General features: G+C 38.6%; 1 protein-coding gene across 1 annotated transcript in view; it reads right to left on the minus strand.

Moving 5' to 3' along the window:
• APBB1IP (amyloid beta (A4) precursor protein-binding, family B, member 1 interacting protein) overlaps positions 1 to 20,719 on the minus strand; it is a 125,079-nt gene that overhangs the window by 72,571 nt on the left and 31,789 nt on the right. The window lies entirely within an intron of this gene.

Genomic DNA, 20,719 nt, shown 5'->3' on the forward strand with positions numbered 1-20,719 from the left:
TTGTTCACTGCTGAGTGGAATTCCATTGTGTAAATGTACCACTGTTTTTTTATCCACTCATCTACTGATGGGCACTTGGGCTGCTTCCAAATCTTGGTTATTGTAAATAGTGCTGAAATGAAGACAGAGGTGCATATATTCTTTTGAATCAGTGTTTTGGGTTTCTTTGGATATATTTCCAGAAGTGAAATTGCTGGGTCATAAGGTAGTTCCAGTTTTTTTCATTTTAAAAAAAATATATTTTTATGGATTTAAGAGAGAAGAAGGGAGAGGGAGAGTTAGCAGCATCAATGATGAGAGAGAATCATCGAATGGCTGCCTCCACATACCCTCTATTGGGGATAGAGCCCGCAACCTCGACATGTGCCCTAACTAGGAATCAAACTGTGACAATCTGGTTCATGGGTTGACCCTCAATCACCAAGCCACACCAGCTGGGCCCATTTTTAATTTTTTGAGAAAACTGCATAATGTTTTCCATAGTAGCTGCAAAAGTCTTCATTCCTATTAACAGTACACGAGGGTTCCCTTTTCTCCATATTCTCACCAGCACTTGTTTGTTGATTTTTTGATGGTAGACATTCTGACAGGTGTCTGGTGATGTCTCATTGTGGCTTTAATCTGCATTTCTCTGATGATCAGTGATGTTGAGCATCTTTTCATGTCTACTGGCCATCTGTTTGTCCTCTTTGGAGAAGTATCTATTCTGGGCCTATGACCATTTTTTAATTGGATTGTTGTTTTTGGTGTGAAGTTGTTGAGTTCCTTATAAATTTTGGATATTAACCCCTTATCAGATATGTCATTGGTGAATATGATCTTCCATTCAGTAGGTTGTCTTTTCATGTTGTTGATGGTTTCCTTTGCTGTGCAAACACTTTTTAGTTTGATGTAGTCCTATTTGTTTTTCTTTTTTTCCTCTTGCCTGAGGAAATGTATCAGAAAAAAAATTACTAAAAAAATATCTGAGATTTTATTGCCTATGTTTTCTTCTAGGATTTTTATGGTTTTGAGTTTCATATTTAAATCTCTAACCCATTTTGAGTTTATTCTTATGTATGGTGTAAGTAGGTGGTCTAGTTTCATTTTTTGAATGTATCTCTATAATTTTCCCAGCACCATTTGTTGACTCATGCGTTTATATTTAAATTTGCTAATTTGTAAAAACAAAAATGAATACACATATAAACATGTTCAAATACTGCCCTCTTATATATGTTATATTTCTTTGCTATGTACTAAATTTTGAGCATAAGAGTATTAGATGAAGGGTTTAATACACTTAAAACAAAAAGATTTATTCATAAAAACATAAAAGTTTGTATATTAAACAAAATAGGTAATAATAAACATAAGAATTTTTCATAAAACAAAAGCCAATGAAAAAGATTACTTTTCTTACAGATTTTATAAAGTGCACCTAACAACTTCTTCATAAAATAAAAAACTTAAAATGTTTATCTTGCGATTATCAATTCTTGGCCTTACAGAAATGACACATTCACTGGCAGCCAGCATCAATGCAATACAGTCTATGCTATTTCAATTTTTATAAGGACTTTATTTGTCAAAAGTCTGCTTTCTTGTAGTGCCCATTAGGATATTATGAACTCATGGGTGTTCTAATTTGAATGGTTACAAAGCTTATCTTTTCAGCCGTGTTCTTAGTTATGCATAATCCTTACTTGGATTGAGGTACTGATACCAACAACACAATAAAAATATTAGAGCAGTAAGGATTAAAGGAAAAACCAGAATACTTGTTCATAAAAAATTTAAAGGAAACAACAAGGAATATATAAAAAATGACTTTCTGATCAATAAAATGATCAGTCAATTTAAGTTCAGACATGTTAGAATTGATCATCAAAATTCTAGCAGAACAGTTGCTACTTATCTACCAAGGAGAAATCAGTCCTCTCTGTTGCTTCTGAGCATGGCTGTGAGCTGAGATAGATAGATAGATGATAGATAGGTAGATAGGCTAGATAGATAGATAGATAGATAGATAGATAGATAGATAGATGATAGATAGATAGATAGATAGATAGATAGATAGATATCATTCCTCATTCCCTCTATCTGCCTGATAATAACAATAATAACTGATAACTATTAGGTGTTCTCAGGCTGTGCCAGGCTCTGTCCTCGTGCTTTACATGTACTGCTGATTAAATCCTTCCTCACAACCACCCTATGTAGGACACTTCTATTTCCATCTTACAGATGAGGAAGCTAAGGCACCCAGAGATTAAGTAACTTGCCTAAAGTTACACAGTTTAAGTCAGTCAACAAATATTTATTGATCCCAGATACTGTTATAGGCCTTAGCAAATCTCTGGAAGATTTTTCTCTTTGGGTTTTCCACAACTGTATTTCTCTTCATCAATGTGCTAAGGATGAACTATCTAGGACAGTGGTCGGCAAACTCATTAGTTAACAGAGCCAAATATCAACAATACAACTACTGAAATTTCTTTTGAGAGCCAAATTTTTTAAACTTAAATTATATAGGTAGGTACATTGTTATTAACTTAATTAGGGTACTCCTAAGGCTTAGGAAGAGCCACACTCAAGGGGCCAAAGAGCCGCATGTGGCTCGCGAGCTGCAGTTTGCCGACCACTGATCTAGGAGATTTATCTACATATGACACCCTTTCAATTTTAAAAATAATTAAATAAAAGTGTTTGCATCCTTGCATTGAGACTGTTAATTTTTTTACCCTACATCCTATCATGTATTTTTTAGTGCAGGTGAACAGCTAGATTATCCAAGCTTAAATATCTAGATAAGAAAAAAGGTTGAAAGATATGAGGTTCTGTCAGTATCAATTTGCTTTGGTATTTTTAATTTTTAAAAATTTTAAAAAGTCATGTTTTTTCAAGGAAAAATGTCAGCCTACACATTACAACCACAGATACAAAAGAAGAGAAAAATTTTAAAATCTGTTCATGATAAGGATCACATGAAGTAAGAAATAAGTTGTGCAACATCCAGATGATCACAAATGCTGGTGGAAATTATGAAATAGCTAGATTACAGTGTGACTGGAAAATAATTGACAATATTGGAATTTACCCGACTCCTTCAGTGTAGTTTTTTCTCTCTCCCCTCCCCGCCCCCCAAAATGCAATGAAGGCACTTAACAAGAGGAAGTGGTTCGCAGAACAACATAGCACATGGTTAAAGGTTCTTGCAATGTTTGGGGGAAGGGAGGAAGCTAAAGATTTTGTGTAACAGGAAACAGAAGCACCTCTGAAATGACACATCATATCAAATAATATTCAACAAAAAAAGTAAGATGAAAAAATCTCTTGGGCCAACTTAACTACTTTTGTTCAGTACACCCGAGAACATTGAACACTTTAAGAAATAGACTGACTAACAAGGGATTATCCTATTATAGGGTTATCACTATGGTGATATGAATAATTCAGACCAATACAACAATCACATGGGAAATTGGTATGAACACTGCAGATATGTATGTGTATGGTCATCCAAAAGGAATGGCCAAAACAATTGGGTTCTTTGTGAAGCAATATTGTGATGGCAAAAGTTAGAGGAAAAATATTTTAAAATAAAAAGTTAATCATAAAATGACATGATTAATTTCAATTTAAAAACTATTGAGAGGGTGCTTTGAAAAGCCTTAGAATTTGTCACAGTGTAGAAACTGACATACACAACAGAACATGGGATGGGCTACCATATTTTTTTAAAGTATGATTTGATTTTTAAATTCACTTATTTTTTAATTGCTCTGCTTTTGAGTGAATGCAGGGTGGAGTGGGGCTGAGTAAATCTGCTAAGTCAAGCTCTAGGGCAGGTGCTATGGCTCTAAAAGACCCCAAAAAGTCCAATAGGACTCAGAAGTAAATAGTATGTGACACAGGGAAACAAAGGGCAGCTCATAGGAACACAGTTTTCTCACTTCCATCTGTCCACATGGCTTTTCTATGTCTCTGGGAGACAAGCTGTGGACTAGTGTCATTTGGATTTACATGGCCTGAAAAGAGATGAGATTTTTAAGTTCCCTTTTTGTTCTGTTTGGAACATCTATATAAGAAATGGGGAACTGCTTTTGTATTTAGGATCTACTGTGACATGAAACCAAAGTGACAGTATAATTTCAGGTTTTTTGAAGAGATGAACATAGAAAAATATTATTCAGTTATTTGTAAATAAAACTGCAGACATTAATTTTCATATAATAACTCCTGTGAATAGTTATCTGTACTCACTGTTTCTTACTCATCTCTATATTCTCTTGAATTTACTCTGCTGTGGTTGAATGTTTGGGTCTCCACCGTCCCAAATTCATATGCTGAAACGCTAATTCCCAATGTGATAGTGTTTGCAGATGGAGCCTTTGGAGCTAATCAGGTCGTGAGGGTGGAGCCTTCATGTTGGAAATAGTGCCCTTATTAGAAGAGATATGAGAAAGCCTGTTCTTCTCTCTCCCTTCCCACCATATAAGTGTACAAGAGGACAGTCTGCCAACTAGGAAGCAGGTCCTCACCAGACCCAGGATCTGCCTGTGCTTTGATCTTAAACTTCAGATTCCAGAACCGTGAGAAATAAATATTTGTTGTTTAAGCCACCCAATTTATGGTATTGTAATAGCAGCCCAAACTGACTAAGACATACCCCGTTGGACTTTTGTTCCCACCATGTCACCAAACTGTGTCAAGATTACCAATGACTTTCATGTTCCTAATTCAATGGTTGATTCATAGCATCTTAAACAGAACTTAACACCATTCGTGGATCACACTCTGTCGGAAATCTTTGTTCACTTGGCTTCCGTGAAAGCCTGCTTTCCTGCTTTTCCTCCTAACAGAGGCCAATTGACCTTGAAGCTTCAGGGGTCCTCACTTGCAGGCTTCTTCTAAGACTGCTTTTCTCTTATGGCGCTCAGCAGAAGCGTGGAACACTGTTCTCCGGCTGGGAGATCATCCTGGTAGGGGTTGGAGTGAGGCCAGTGGGCTGCCAGCACTACCGACATCTGCCAGACTCCAGCAAGTGCTAGATCTATGGTAGATCTCAAGGACTTGGATCCCATCTTTTATTCCAGGTAGAAGATTTGAAGGAAATGCTTTTGTGCTCCGCTCCTTGTGTGGGGTCACCTTGACCCAGGCTCATTCTGGCCGCCTTACTTCACCCCCAGGAGCAGCCTAGCAGTTGGAAGTGAGCAGAAACTGAAGGTTGTGTGGTCCTGACTAAGTTGAACCAGCTACTTTTTGGGCTACGGGGAGCCATAGGGTGTTATGCCATATCTAGTGAGAGCAAATGCTTAAGTTCTCTGAGGTCCTGCTCCTGGGCACCACCACAGTAAGAAACCACAGAGGAAGTTACAGATGAGGCCTTACCACAGAGAGCTGTAAGATTGAAATAAACTTTTCCTGCTCTCTCAGTAACAAAATTAATTTTGAGCAACCATGCTGGAAGAAAGACTAAATTATCTATTTCCTCTATAGAAAATTGTATTTCAAATTCATCCTCAAATGGAGAGTTGATCAAAGAATATGCAGCCAAAAATGTGGGGAAAAAATAGGCAGTTAATTAATAATAATAATAAAAATGTGTTACTTTTTGGATTTTGTGACATTTGTAGTACTTATTTTAAAGAATTAGTAATTTGTTGTGATTTCCTTTCTCTCTTGAAGTATTTACTTTAGTTCTTAATTTTTTCTCCATAAATTTATATTTTTAAAAAAGGACGTCTCCCCAAATTGTGTAAGATTTAGGCCCCAGGGACCCGGCTTGGTCCCTGTCTACTTCACTGGCCTCTTCCTGCAGCCGCCTCCAGTGGTTCCTGTCATCTCCCTGATCCCCTGGTTGTCCTCCTGTGTTCCATCTACTCTCACTCCCTACATGACATCAAGCTTTAAATGCCATATATATGCTGCCAACGCCCAAAGTGCATCTCTAACCCAAACTTCTCTCTTACATCATATATTCAACTGCTACTTAGCACCGCCCTGCCCCTGCCTTTCTGATTTTATCTTCTTTAACTTCACTCACATGGGCTCCCACCTGTTCCTTGGTCAGCATGCATTTGTACATGCTTTTCTTTTGGTCTGGAACACCTGTTTCCTACTTCCCTAAATGGCTTGCTCTCTCACTGCCTTCAGGTCTTTGCTTAAATGTTCCCTCATTACTGAGGCCTTCCCTGACCTATTTCAAAATGAGCTCTTTCCCACACCCCAGTTTTCCCTGTTTATATTCTTCTTTGCTTACCAACTAGAATGTAAGCCCCAGAGAACAGGGATTTGATTGCTCTGTTTACTGCTGGATTCCCAGAGAGTAGAGCAATATAGACACTAAGTGAATGGATAAATAAATTTTAAAAAAAAGCAATATAGACACATGATAGACACTAAGTGAATGGATAAATAAATTTTAAAAAATGCAATATATTCACCTAAGCTTCGTGAGGGCAGGGGGCATCTTTTTATTCTTAGTGCCGAGCATGGTACCTACGTTGGCCATGGAAAACCTTCGAAAGTATTTGAACACTTTTGTATTTCAATAAATGAATGCCTCATGGCAGAGAAATGGAGGAGAAACGAAGAGAGGAGATAAAAAAAAAAAGAGGAATAATTCTACAACCACCACAGTGGGTGGCAAGAATAAACAAAGGATGTTGACACCAATGGGTGAGAGTTGGGGAATGGTATTCACTCAAAGTGTCACCCCTGATTCTGCTAAGTCAAGCTCCAAGATAAGTGAGAGGTGAGATGCTTGAATATGACCCAAAATGCTAAACAGAACTCAGATGTGAAACTATGTGACACAAAGAAACATATCACTTACCATTTTCAAAGGGAATATTTTAAATGGAAAACCTGGTGGACATACCTTAACCAAATGATCAAACTTAGAATCATCATTGATGAGACATCATGACATCATGTGCCCTGACATGATAAACTGAGGATGTGGCTTCACCTCTATAACACTGAGGTCAAAATGTTTAGCTTGAGTCCAGCTAGTCAAGAGGAATCAGTAAGATAATTCCAAAACGAGGGAAATGAACAAAAGAACTTGTCTGGACTTTTCAAATACAAAAAAGGGGCATTTTTGAGATAATTTGGAAAATTTGACTGTAGTCTATATATCAGGAAAATGTGTTAAATTAATTACATTTCCTGAGTGTGATAATTGTATTGTGGTCATGTCAGAGAATGTCTGTTCTTAACAGAAAAGTGATGGGAAAAAAAAATAGAGCAAAGGTGATAAAATGTAAACCTGGGTAAAGGCAATATGGGTGTCCATTGCACTATTTTGACTTTTGTTGTAGTTGAAGTTTTGAAACTTCAAAATAAAAAGTTGAAGAAAAAAGAACCAATCTTTTAAGTCAGATAGAACTGTTTGAAAAAGCAAAGCACAGCAAAACAAAACAAAAAAGAAAGAGGAAGAGAGAAGAATAAAAAGTAAAGGCAGGCAAATACATATCCTGTGCATTGCTGATATGTATCATATCTAATTTTCACAAAAAACATGTAAGATTCATATCTGGCCATGACTTTTGAGATCTATCTCTTGACAAAGTGGAAAAGGAGAGGAAAGCATATGCCTGGGACTAGATGTCTTGCTTAATGAACAGGTTGAAATGGTATATCTGGTAATCATAAGATTTTGATTGCTGATTTAAAAATATTAATCTCCTACTCTCTTCCCCTAATGCCAAGTTGAAAGTGAAAAAAGATCAAGGGGAAGAGGCTAAAACGCTTTGGCTTCAATTTTGCATTTAATTTTGTCAGTGAAGACCAATGTGTGATTTCCCTCTGTGATTGCTAAAAATTCTTAAATATCCAAGCATGGGAATTAGTATCAAATGACTTTAAAAAAAAAAATTCCAAGAGAGTTCATTTGGGGATATTTATAAAGAATTCTGAAGAATTAAGAGTCGTGATCTTGGCCATCACTGGAGTAATGAGAACCAGGTATGTCCACTGAGGCTTGGGAAACGGCAGTAGGTAGAGCACTGATCTCCAGTCTTTGCTTAGAAAGAACAGCCATCCAGGAGCTGAATCTACCATAACATGCAGCCACTGAACTGTTGAATACTACTCTAGGACTGATAGTCTGCAACCAAAAGGAAAAACTAAGGCAGCTTATTTCAAAAACATATATTTTTACATTTTAATGCTTCTGAAATTATGGTTGATACAGTAGAACATGAAATTTGGCTACCACCAATAGGAATCAGCTATAACATAGTTTTTATCTATAAACTGAGTAGAGCAGAAAAGGTATGTATTCCTGTAATTGTCATTTAAGTTGAGTTATCTTGGAGAGATTAAAAAATGGCAGCTGCGTAAGTGGATACTACACAGACACACTCCCAGGCCTAAACTGTAATTACAACTAAAATACAAAAAAACCATCCTGAAAAATCAACCCTCATAACCAAGGATGGAAAGCAGAGACTGCATAGAGACTGGTAGGAAGGACAGAGATGCAAAAGGGTTGGCAGGCTCCCACAGACAACAGTTGAAGTTCCAGCAAGGTATCTCAGCTGTGGGAGTTGCCACTGGGAACTCTGGCGTCTAAACACCAAGATGGGTTCCCCAGTAGAGAGCACCAGAACTGAGAAAGGTGCCCACATAACATCTAAATGTGAAAAGCAGAAGAGTTGCTCTCTGCCAGGGAGAGATAGCTGGAAATGCAGGCAAACTCTTAAAAGGGCAACACACAAAATTCCCTGTGAAGCAACTCACCTTGAGCTCTGGCAGAGGGAGGGCAGAGTGGACTGGAGCTGTATGAGCAGAAGCCAGGACTGGGGGCTCTGGATTAGAGCTCAGAAGGCAGACACTCTGGTTTCCTGTGCTGAGTCATTCCCTCATGCTGAGGAGGACTTCTACAGACCTTTGCTATCCAGGTAGTTTTTGCTACAGGGAAGACAGTTACCACACCCTATTGGAAAACCCATGCCCCCACCCTATGGAGTTTATGAGGCCCATTAAGAGACTGAGAATAACAGCCTCCAGGCAGAAGCAATTGCCCCACCCTGTTGGAAAATCTTGCCATACCTGTGGACAATTGCCTGAGGCAACTCAAGACTGAATCCAATCAGTCTACAGGCAGAGGCGGGTTTGTGGAAGCTTTAAGTCTTCACCTGCTAACTAGTCAGAAACAGCGTTTGCCACTATCCTGCACTAGAGATTGGGAGGCATAGCAGATCTACCTAATACATAGTCACAAACTCAAATGGGCAGCCAAATGAGGAGAGAAAAATACAACCCCCAAATGAAAGAACAAGAGAATTCCCCAGAAGAAGAGCTAAATGAAATGGAGATAAGAAATTTATCAGACATAGAGTTCAGAATAATGATAGCAAAGATGCTCAACAGAATGAGAAAAGATAGTGCTATGAAGAATGATATAGCACTAATAAAGAACACAGTGAAGGGAATAAACAGCAGATTAGGGGAAGCTAAGGATTGGATCAGTGAATTAGAAGATAGAGTAGGAAAAATCATGCAATCAGAGAACAAAATATAAAAAACAAAAAGACAGGAGGACAGCATAAGGGAGCTGGGGGACAACATGAAACGTAACAATATTCCCATAATTGGAGTGCCAGAAGGAGAAGAACGTGCACAAGGGATAGAGAACCTATTTGAAGACACAATGGCAGAAAACTTCCCTAACCTGGTGAAGAAAACAGTCACACAAGTTCAGGAGGCACAGAGACCCAAGCAAGAAGAACCCAAACAGGCCCATGCCCAGACACATTATAATTAAAATCCCAAAAATTAAAGACAAAGGGAGAATCTTAAAGGCAGCAAGAGACAAGCAATTTGTTACCTTTAAAGGAGCTCTCATAAGACTGTCAGCTGATTTCTCATCAGAAACTCTACAGGCCAGAAGGGCATGGCATGAAGTATTCAAGGTAATGAAAAGCAAGGATCTGAAACCAAGATTGCTATATCCAGCAAGGCAATCATTCAAAATAGATGGTGAAATAAAGAGCTTCCCAGCATTGAAAGAAATGTTAAAGGTACTGAAGTAATAATAACAAGAAATTATATATATATATATGAGAGAGAGAGAGAGAGAATTAAAATGGCAATACATAAGTACCTATCAATAATAACCTTAAATTTAAATGGACTAAATGCTCTAATCAAAAGACATAGGTTAGCTGAATGGATACAAAACATGACCCATTTATATGCTGTCTAAAAGAGACCCATATCAGAACAAAAGACTCAGACAGATTGAGAATGAAGGGATGGGAAAATTTTTTCCCCCATGCAAATGGAAAGGAAATAAAAGCTGGGGTAGCAATACTCTAATAAAATAGACTTCAAAATGAAGGTCATCACAAGAGACAACAAAGGTCACTACATAATACTAAAGAGATCGATCCACCAAGAATATATAACCTATACTGGGTATACAATATGCACCCAATATAGGAGCATCTAAATATATAAAAAAACTTCTAGATGACTTTGAGAGATGGACAACAATACAGTCATAGTAGGGGACTTTAACACCCTGTTGACCTCATTGAATAGATCATCCAGACATAAAATTAATAAGGAAACAGTGACTCTAAATGACACACTGGATCAGAAGGATTTAACTGACATCTACAGAACATTTCACCCCAAAGCTGCAGAATATACATTCTTCTCAAGTGCACATGGATCATTCACAGAGACAGACCACAAAACAAGTCTCTACAAGTTCAAGAAGATTGAAATTATATCAAGTATCTTCTCAGATCACAGTGAAATGAAATTAGAAGTCAACTATAGTAAAATATTCAAAAACATTCAAACACATGGAGGCTAAATAGCATGTTGTTAAACAACTAGAGGCCTGGTGCACAAAATTTGTGTGTGTGGGGGGGCCCTCCACCCAGCCTGCCCCCTCTCACAGTCCGGGAGCCCTCAGGGAATATTCCCTGCTGGAGGCAACGGGGCTGATCATGGGAAGGTGTTGCCCCTATCACCCCACTGCTGCTGCCACTGCTGGCCGCCGCAGCTGCTGGCCCTCAGCCCATGCTTCTTAGCCCTAGCTCCGCCACCTGCCCACTGGTGGGTGGGGGGAAATCTGGGGCTAGGATGGCTGTGGGAGGGGCTGTGGAAGGTTGAAGCACAGCAGGTTGCACCCTGTCCAGCCTCTGCAGAGGCATGGCGCCAGGACCGGGCCTGCGCTGCAGCCTCCGTGGCTGCCTCTGCTGAAGGGACAGCACTGGGATGGGGACCGCGCAGCCCCCTCTCCCACTGCCTCTGCAGAAGGGCCCATGCCGAGGCCTCTCCCATGCCTCTGCCTCTCCTGTGCTGCCTCTGTGAAAGGGGCAGTGGCGGCGGCAGCAGTAGCTGTGTCGCCGCCTCCTCTCCCTCTCCCACTCCTGCTCCCACTCCCGCGGTGGCGCTGCCTCACCTCCTCTCCCGTGGCAGCACCTCTCCCCTGCTGCAGGCCCTCAGCCCTCACAGCTGCTGTGGCTTTGTCCAGAAGATGTTTGGTCTAATTAGCATATTACCCTTTTATTAGTATAGGTGACTGGGTTACCAATGAGATTGAGAAAGAAATTAAAAAATTCCTGGAAACAAATGAAAAAAAGCACACAACACCACAAAATCTCTGGGACACAGCAAAAGTAGTCCTGAGAGGGAAGTTCATAGCACTACAGGCCTACCTCAAAAAACAAGAAAAATTAATAATAAAGTATTTAACACTACAACTTAAATAATTACAAAGAGAACAACAAGAAACAGCCAGAATAAGAAGAAGGAAGGAAATAGTAAAGATCAGAGCGGAAATAAATGACATAGAGACTAAACCCAATACAATGTATCCAAGAACTGGTTCTTTGAAAAGACAGACAAGATTGATGAACCTTTAACCAGACTGGTCAAGAAACAAACAGAGAAGACCTAAATGAATTAAATTAGAAAGGAAAGAGGGGAAGTAATAACTGACACCACAGAAATACAAAGGATTGTACAAAAATACTATGAACAACTATATGCCAACAAGCTGGACAATGTGGATGAAATGGACATATTCCTAGAAAAATACAATCTTCCAAAATGGAATCAGGAAGAATCAGAAAATCTGAATAGGCCAATAACAACTAAGGAAATAGAAACAGTAATTAAAAACTCTTAGAAAACAAAAGCTCTGGTCCGAATGACTTAACAGGGGTTTTACCAAACATTCAAAGAACTAACACCTAACTTCCTCAAACTATTTCAAAAACATTCAAGAGGAGTGGACACCTTCAAAGTCTTTTTGCGAGACCAGTATTATTTTAATTCCAAACCCAGATAAAGACACCATAAAGAGAGAGAATTATAGGCCAATATCCATGATGAGCATAGATTCTAAAATTCTCAGCAAAGTATTAGCAAATCAGATCCAACAAAATATTAAAAAGATCATACACCATGACCAACTGGGATTTATTCCAGAGATGCAAGATTGGTACAATATTCACAAATCAATAAATGTGATACATCACATAAACAAACTAAAAGACAAAAATCACAGGATCATATCAATAGATGCAGAAAAAGCATTCAACAAAATCCAACACCCCTTTTTGATAAAAACTCTCAGCAAAGTGGGAATAGTGGAAGTATATCTCAACATAAGAAAGGCCATATATGACAAACCTACAGCAAACATAATAACTCAAAAGGCAAAAACTAAAACCATTTCCCTTAAGAACAGGAACCAGACAGGGATGTTTGCTTTCATCACTCTTATTCAACGTAGTATTGCAAGTCCTAGTCACTACAATCAGACAACAAGAAGAAATAAAAGGCATCCAAATTAAAAAGAAAGAAGTAAAACTTTCATTATGCACAGATGATGTGATATTGTATATAGGAAACCCTAAACACTCCACCAAAAAAAACCTACTAGATTTAATAAATGAATCTGGCAATGTAGGAGGATACAAAATCAACACCCCAAAATCGATGGCTTTATTATACACCAATAATGAATTCTCAGAAAGAGAAACTAAATAAACAATCCCATTTATAATTGCAATAAAAAAATTAAGATACTTAGGAATAAACTAAGGAGATAAAAGACTTATACTCAGAAAACTACAGGACATCGAAAAAAGAGATAGAGGAAGATATGAACAAGTGGAAGGATATACCATGTTCATGGATTGGTAGAATTAAAATCATTAAAATGTCCATACCATTCAAGGCAATCTACAGATTCAGTGCAATCCCTATTAAAATACTAACAGCATATTTCACAGATCCAGAACAAATATTCCAAAAATTGACATGAAACCAAAAAAGACTCTGAGTAGCCACAGCAATCTTGAGAAAGAAGAACAAAATTGGAAGCAATCACAATACCAGATATCAAGTTATACTACAAAGCCACTGTAATCAAAGCAGCCTAGTACTGGCATAAGAATTGGCATATACATCAATGGAACAGACCAGAGACCCCAGAAATTGACCAAAGCTATTATGGTCAATTAATATTTAACAAAGGAGGCAAGAGCATACAATGGAGTCAAGACAGTCTCTTCAATAAATGGTACTGGGAAAACTGGACAGATACAAGCAAAAAAAAAAAAAAATGAAACCATACCACTAACTTACGCCATATACAAGAATAAACTCAAAATGGATAAATGACTTAAATATAAGTCGTGAAACCATAAAAATCCTAGATGAAACCATAGGCAGCAAAATCTCAGACATCTCTCTTAGCAATATGTTCATGGATACATCTTAGGACAATGGAAACTAAGGAGAAAACAAAACAAAATGGAACTACATCAAAATAAAAAGGTTCTGCACAGCAAAAGAAAACATCAACAAAATGAAAAGAAGTGTATGGGAGAATCTCTTTGGTAATGACACATCTGATAAAGGATTAATATCCAAAATATATAAGGAACTCATACAACTTAACAAAAGGAAGACAAACAATCCAATTAAAAAATGGGCAAAGGACCTAAATAGACACTTATCCAAAGTGGAGATACAGATGGCCAAGAGACATATGAAAAAATGCTCAAAGTCACTGATCATCAGAAAGATGCTAATTAAAATGACCATAAGGTACCACCTCACACATGTTAGAATGGCTACCATCAACAAATGACAAGTGCTGGCAAGTATGTGGAGAAAATGGAGCCCTAGCACACTGCTGGTTGGAATGCAGACTGATGTAGCCATTATGGAAAACAATATGGAATTTTCTCAAAAAATTAAATATGGAACTGCCATTTGACCCAGTGATCCCACTTCTAAGAATATATCCTAAGAGACCTGAAACACCAAACAGAAAGAATTTATGTTCCCCTATGATCATAGCAGCACAATTTACAATAGCTAAGATCTGGAAACAGCCCAAGTGCCCATCAGTAGACGAGTGAATAAAAAAGTCATGGTACATCTACACCATGGAATACTTTGCAGCAGTAAAAAAGAAGGATCCCTTACCCTCTGAGACAGCATGGAGGGACCTGGAGAGTATTATGCTAAGTGAAATAATCCAGTCAGAGAAAGACAAGTATCACATGATCTCACTCATATATGGAATCTAATTAACAAAATAAACTGATGAAAAAAATAGGTCCAGAGACAAAGAAGCATAGAACAGACTGAGGAATCACAGAGGGAAGGCAGGGGAAGGTGGGTGGGTGGAAAGAAATTATCCAAAGAACTTGAATGCATATATGCATAATCCATGGACACAGACAATAGGGTGGTGAGGGCCTGGGGGAGGGGGGCAGGGGCAGGCTAAAAGGGGTCAATGGGAGAAAAAAGAGGACATATGTAATACTTTCAACAATAATTTTTTTTAAAAGTTGAGCTATCTGTATTGGTAGTAGAATATACAGTTCAACTTAATTGAAATTTGAATGCCAAATTATCATTTTAAAAGATTTCAGAGACAAAATTTTTGTCTGAAGAAGATTGCCATTCACTGACTAGGACACGCAATTAATGGCATCAGAAATTGCCAAAGCCCTGATTATAATTTTTAAAGTTAAAGAAAAATATAGCAGATTAATGTATCATAAAGAATTACCTTTTAGGTACCAAATGCTTACCTGTCAAATACTTTTAATTGGATTTCAAGAGAAGTTGTTTAACTTCCATCAATACTTAAGATAATAAAAAAGTCTTTAAAACATACAAAAAATATAGAAAGTCCATAACTTTCTTTGATAAGCTTAAAAATTATATTGCAAACTCCAAAGGTTTTAAGGAAAATATTCTGTATGGGCTTGGGTAATGGACAGTCAAGTGTCCTAGCATGCTCTGTGCATCTTAGATTCTTAATTTAGAGTCTTTAGATTCTCAGTTTGAGAAGTGAAGACACTTTTTTTTTTGTTATACAAACATGAAGTGATATACGATTGCACAAACAACTGTACACTATGTCCTAAAATGTTTCTGAACATTTAATGCAGCATCCCCCACTCCAAAAAGAAAATGTTAATAAATTAATCAACGAAATATGATAACAATGTTGAATGTTCTCAAGATGAGAACTGAAAAATGACCTTTGCCTTGTGTGGAGCGCAGTTATGGTGTTTTGGCCAGGTTCAAGCCTCAGACTAATAAAAGGACAGGGTCCTCTCATTGCTATGTGCAAGTCCCAGCTGGAGGGCAGGGCCCTCCCAGCACAATTATAGCCAACGGCTGTGGTTGTAAGCTTGAACATATGGTCCAAACACGTGGCCCCACGTGCCTTGTGCTAGAGTTCAGGTGCATGTAGTTGAGTAGGGTTGAAACTCACAAGAATGCTGTAAACAACGTGATCACGCCCCTACTTTGCCTCGTGGCATCTGCTATAGAATAAAGACATGGCTTGTGGGCGCTGGCGCTGTCTCCTCATCAGGGAGCAGCGTCCCACCGAGACCCAGCTTTCATTCTCTTATCTGTCTTTCCTTAAGCCTTTCACCCCCGCCCCACCCCCCCCACTCAGTTTACCTTTGGCCACAACAGCCTTGAACCATACAGAAGTCACTGGCTATCTCTGGAGGAACACTGGGAGTGGAAGCCAAACAGAGCACCTTCAGAAGCGAGTGGGAACGAGAGATAAGAACACAGACAACGTTCATGAGAAGGTGGTGTCCATGGATATTGTAAAATGCTTTCCTCTCTATCCTTTGGAATTCTTCCAAAGTCATTTTCATGGCTCCAACCATCTTTCATGTGGTTGTGTTGCACCATCATTTAATCAGTTCTCTGTTATTGGAAATTTATAGTTAGCTTTTCCTTTCAAAACATGATGATATGACCTGGATGTTTTCATTTGCAAAAAAAATTATATGCAGCATGGCTTAAGGATAAGACTGAACATATAAATTAATTCTTGACTTTCTGTGGAGTGAAGCATGTTCCGTTTCACACCTGGGTCAATGTTCTGCGTTTGGCACCTATAACCCCCAAGGATTGCGGCTACTGGTCAAGATAATGATCAAGTGTGATAAAGACTGCATTAATGAGCTTAGGCAGTGTGTGTTCCACTGTGCCATTAATTTCTCAGTATTTGGAAGTATTTATAGCCATATCTGTAACTATGTATCCAAAACTCTATAGGCGTGAACGTGCCATGCAAAACACTTACCTCAGAAAAATTTGAGGTGCATTTAAAATTTTTCAGTGGCCACCCAGTTTTTATTCTTTCCCTAAGTCTTTTAATAAATTTTCTCTTTTCTCTCTCAAAGATACTATTGACAATACTTTATACCCTTTTGTTTTTTTAATGTTTTTAAATATGTTCTTAGTGACTTTAGAGAGAGAGGAAGGGAGAATTAGAGAGAGATAGAAACATGGGTGAGAGAGAAACATCGATTGGCTGCCTTCTGGGATTGAGCTGCAACCCAGGCATGTACCCTGACGAGGAATTGAACCGGCAACTCTTGGTGCATGTGACGATGCTCAACCAACTGAGCCATACCAGACAGGCTTTACCCTTTCATTTTAAAACAAGAAAGGAACTGATTTTTACTCCCCTACATTCAAGATGATTCATTCCTTAAAATAAAACAAATAAAGCTAATTTTTTTTCGAAAATCACTCTCCATAAGTAGCTGAGATGTAATATATGTGAGCTTCTATTTTGTGTGCATTTCCCTCGTGACATGTGGGCCCATCAAGGTGGACCTCAGTCTGGGGGACCACTGAACCACACAGAGCAGACAAGACCTCCCACAGGGACACAAACTGAGTCTAGAACAGAGTGTAGTTCCACTTGTTGGCTGGGTAACCTTGCATAAGTTACTTAACCTCTCTCTTTTCCTTCTCTTATCTTCAATAAAGGTGTGATAATAAGCTACCTCATGGGGTCAAAGTGAGAACTCTAGAAATTAATACATGTGAAGTGCACAGAACAGGGCCTGGCTCAAATCGGAGAGCTTAGTAAGTATGGGTCCTAATACCATGAAGCAATTGGAACTGTAGCCATTTTTCTAGCCTCTGGGAAGCCTGGAAATACCATGTGCAAGGACACAGGCAGAGTGCAGACACTCTCATCATGGTTTTGGAGAGGAGAGTGATGTGACTACAGCATGCCATATTATTAGAGCCAACAATCTCCTAATTTGGACCTCTCACCCCATCTCTTCCCCACCAGGAAACCTACCTGGCTACAGGGATGCTCTTGGTTGTAGTTGCTGGGGTGGGGAGGTTATGAATTGCAAGAAAAGGGAGAGAGTTAAAAGAAAAAAAGGACTGTATCTTTAGAGATCTTCAAGGAAACCAAGAACACAGATCTGTTTTGTGGATTACATTGGAGCTATCCAGAGTAACTGCTTGGTCCATGCTAATTACACAGTGATCAAAAGAGGAAGGCGGAGTTGCCATCTCAGGAAGGGTAAAGGTGAAGTCACAACAGGAGCAACATGTAACCTGCAAGGACAGCATCAGTGTCGTAGCTGGGGAGTCACAGACAGTACAGAAGGAATGAATGCAATCCTTGGCACAGGACAGTCTGAGGGCTCATGTAAGACATGCTCATGACTCTGGGAATGAGATACAGAGAGCCTATGAGCTATGGTTGCAGACCCACTGTTGCAGGTGGCTAGACAATAACCACATTTCCCAGTTGTTCCCTTAGGTTGGCATAGCCTAGAGCAGCAGTACTCAACCTGTGGGTCGCGACCCCTTTGGGGGTCGAACGACCCTTTCACAGGGGTCGCCTAAGACCATCGGAAAACACATATATAATTACATATTGTTTTTGTGATTAATCACTATGCTTTAATTATGTTCAATTTGTAACCATGAAAATACATCCTGCATATCAGATATTTACATTATGATTCATAACAGTAGCAAAATTACAGTTTTGAAGTAGCAACGAAAATAATTTTATGGTTGGGGGTCACCACAACATGAGGAACTGTATTAAAGGGTCGCGGCATTAGGAAGGTTGAGAACCACTGGCCTAGAGAAATGGGTGACATACAAATAGAGACATGTAGCAATCACTTGATTATTTTCACCTAAACCTATTTGCATATGTAATTATAGATTTTTACCATGATTTTTAAGTTTTAAATTCATTAATTCATTAGCTCAAGAAGGATTTATGGAATGCAAACTCTACCGGACCCTGTGGTAATTGCTAGAATCCACATCTTGAATATTTGTTAGATGAATGAAGTTCATTTTCTAAAGAGGGTGACTTACATGAAAATAATACTACACAACAATAATGTAAAAGACATAATAAAATAATAGGGGATCAGAGAAGAGAGAACATTACTTTTCTTTGGGTGAGAGGTTGCTCCCAGCAGCCTGTGAAGATGGTGGGATAGATAGCAGATAAGAGCAAGAGCATGCACACTGCATTCTGAAAGATCTGGGTTCAGCTCTGCACTTACTGTGGGTTGGTGCTGGGAAATTTAGCTTTAATAGCTTTGGTTTCTAAATCTATAACATGGAGATATTTTGCTGAATTTTTATAAGGATTAAATATGATAATGTGTGCAAAGGGTTTACCAAATGTCTGATACATGCTAAATCCTCAGTAAGTGGTAAGAGTAGTTGTATTGTCATTGGCACTGTTTAGTCAGTACATGTACTTATGAGAAGATTGTCGGACGCTGGAGAGCACATGGCAGGTTGATACAGTTACGTAACCCAGTGATATCAAAGCTAATCTTTTGATTTGGTTCTGCGTTTTCTCTGCAACAGTGTGGGTCCTCTGACTAATAGCATCAGCATCACCCAGACACTAGTAATGCAGATGTTTGAGCCCCACTACAAAATTACAGAATCAGAAACTTTGGGGGTGAGGATCAATAATCTTTGTTTTAACAAGCCTTCCGTGTGATTCTATTGTTTAAGAACCACTGCTTTATAAGTAGATGGCAAAGTAAGTAAAACAAAACAAAACAAAACAAAACAATAGAGAATAGGCAGAAAGTAGAGGGATGATGAGAACCAAAACCTGTAGCCAAGACAAAAATGGCTTGTACCCCTATAGTTTGGATATTGTTATGTTTCTTTTTTTAAAAAAATATACTTTATTAATTTTTTACAGAGAGGAAGGGAGAGGGATAGAGAGTTAGAAACATCGATGGGAGAGAAACATCGATCAGCTGCCTCCTGCACACCTCCTACTGGGGATGTGCCCGAAATCAAGGTACATGCCTTTGACCAGAATTGAACCTGGGACCCTTCAGTCCGCAGGCCAATGCTCTATCCACTGAGCCAAACCGATCAGGGCCATTGCTATGTTTCTTGTTGTCCCACAGCATCCTTAATCTGTCCTCCTGGTGTTAAATTGTTTTTTTCTTTTTTGATTCTCTGATTGAGAGATCCCCTCCCCTATCTTCTAATTTGCTGATCCAATTCTTGGCTTCCTCTAATCTGTTGTTTATTCCTTCCAATGTGTTCTTTATTTCTGCTGTCATTCTTCATTTCTGAGCAGTCATTTTACATAATTTCTATATCTTTCTTTTCTCATGCTGTTGAGCAACCTTATAATCATTTCTCTGAACTCTACATCTGATAATTTGCATATCTCCATATCATTTAGCTCTTTTTCTGGAAAATTCTCTTGTTCTTTCATTTGGGGCTTGTTGTTTTTTTCCCCTCCCCATTTTTGCTGCCTGTTTGGGTTTGTTTGTATGTATTAGGTAGATCTGCTGTGACTCTCAGTCTTTTTGAGGGTCTGGTGTAGGTCAATGTCAGATGTACCTGTTTGGAGCTGTCAGTGATCCACAACTTGTGGCTCTCACTGCTGGGTCTAGGTGCACACATCAAGGTCTGCTTTTCCTAGCCTCAGGTCCAGAAGCAGATCAGGCAAAGACAGGGGACATATGTAATACTTTCAACATTAAAGATAAATTTAAAAAATACACTAGAAATTATTTTATCTTTTCATTATTTAAAGGAACAGTATGAAAAATAACCTGGTGTTTAACCTTAGATATTGAGAACTCAAGCTCATTTTTTACCATGAATGTTCCTGCCCTGGGCACTGAATAAACTCTTGAAGCAAATATTCCTTCAATATCCGTACCAATATGAAGCACTTTCTTTCCTTGTTCATTACAAAGAGCATATTCACAGTATAATAATGATAATAATGATCATTGTTGGTATTTTAAATATGACCTCCAGTTCTTTGACATTTCTCTCATTAAGTCATCGGGTCTCTATCCCCTCCTTTGATGGAGGTGGTATGATGGAAGTTGAAAGTATTACATATGTCCCCCTTTTTTCCAATTGACCCTGACCC

This window comes from Myotis brandtii, unplaced genomic scaffold (assembly GCF_000412655.1).
Source record: "Myotis brandtii unplaced genomic scaffold, ASM41265v1 scaffold1058, whole genome shotgun sequence".
In the NCBI taxonomy this organism is placed as follows: Eukaryota; Metazoa; Chordata; class Mammalia; order Chiroptera; family Vespertilionidae; genus Myotis; species Myotis brandtii.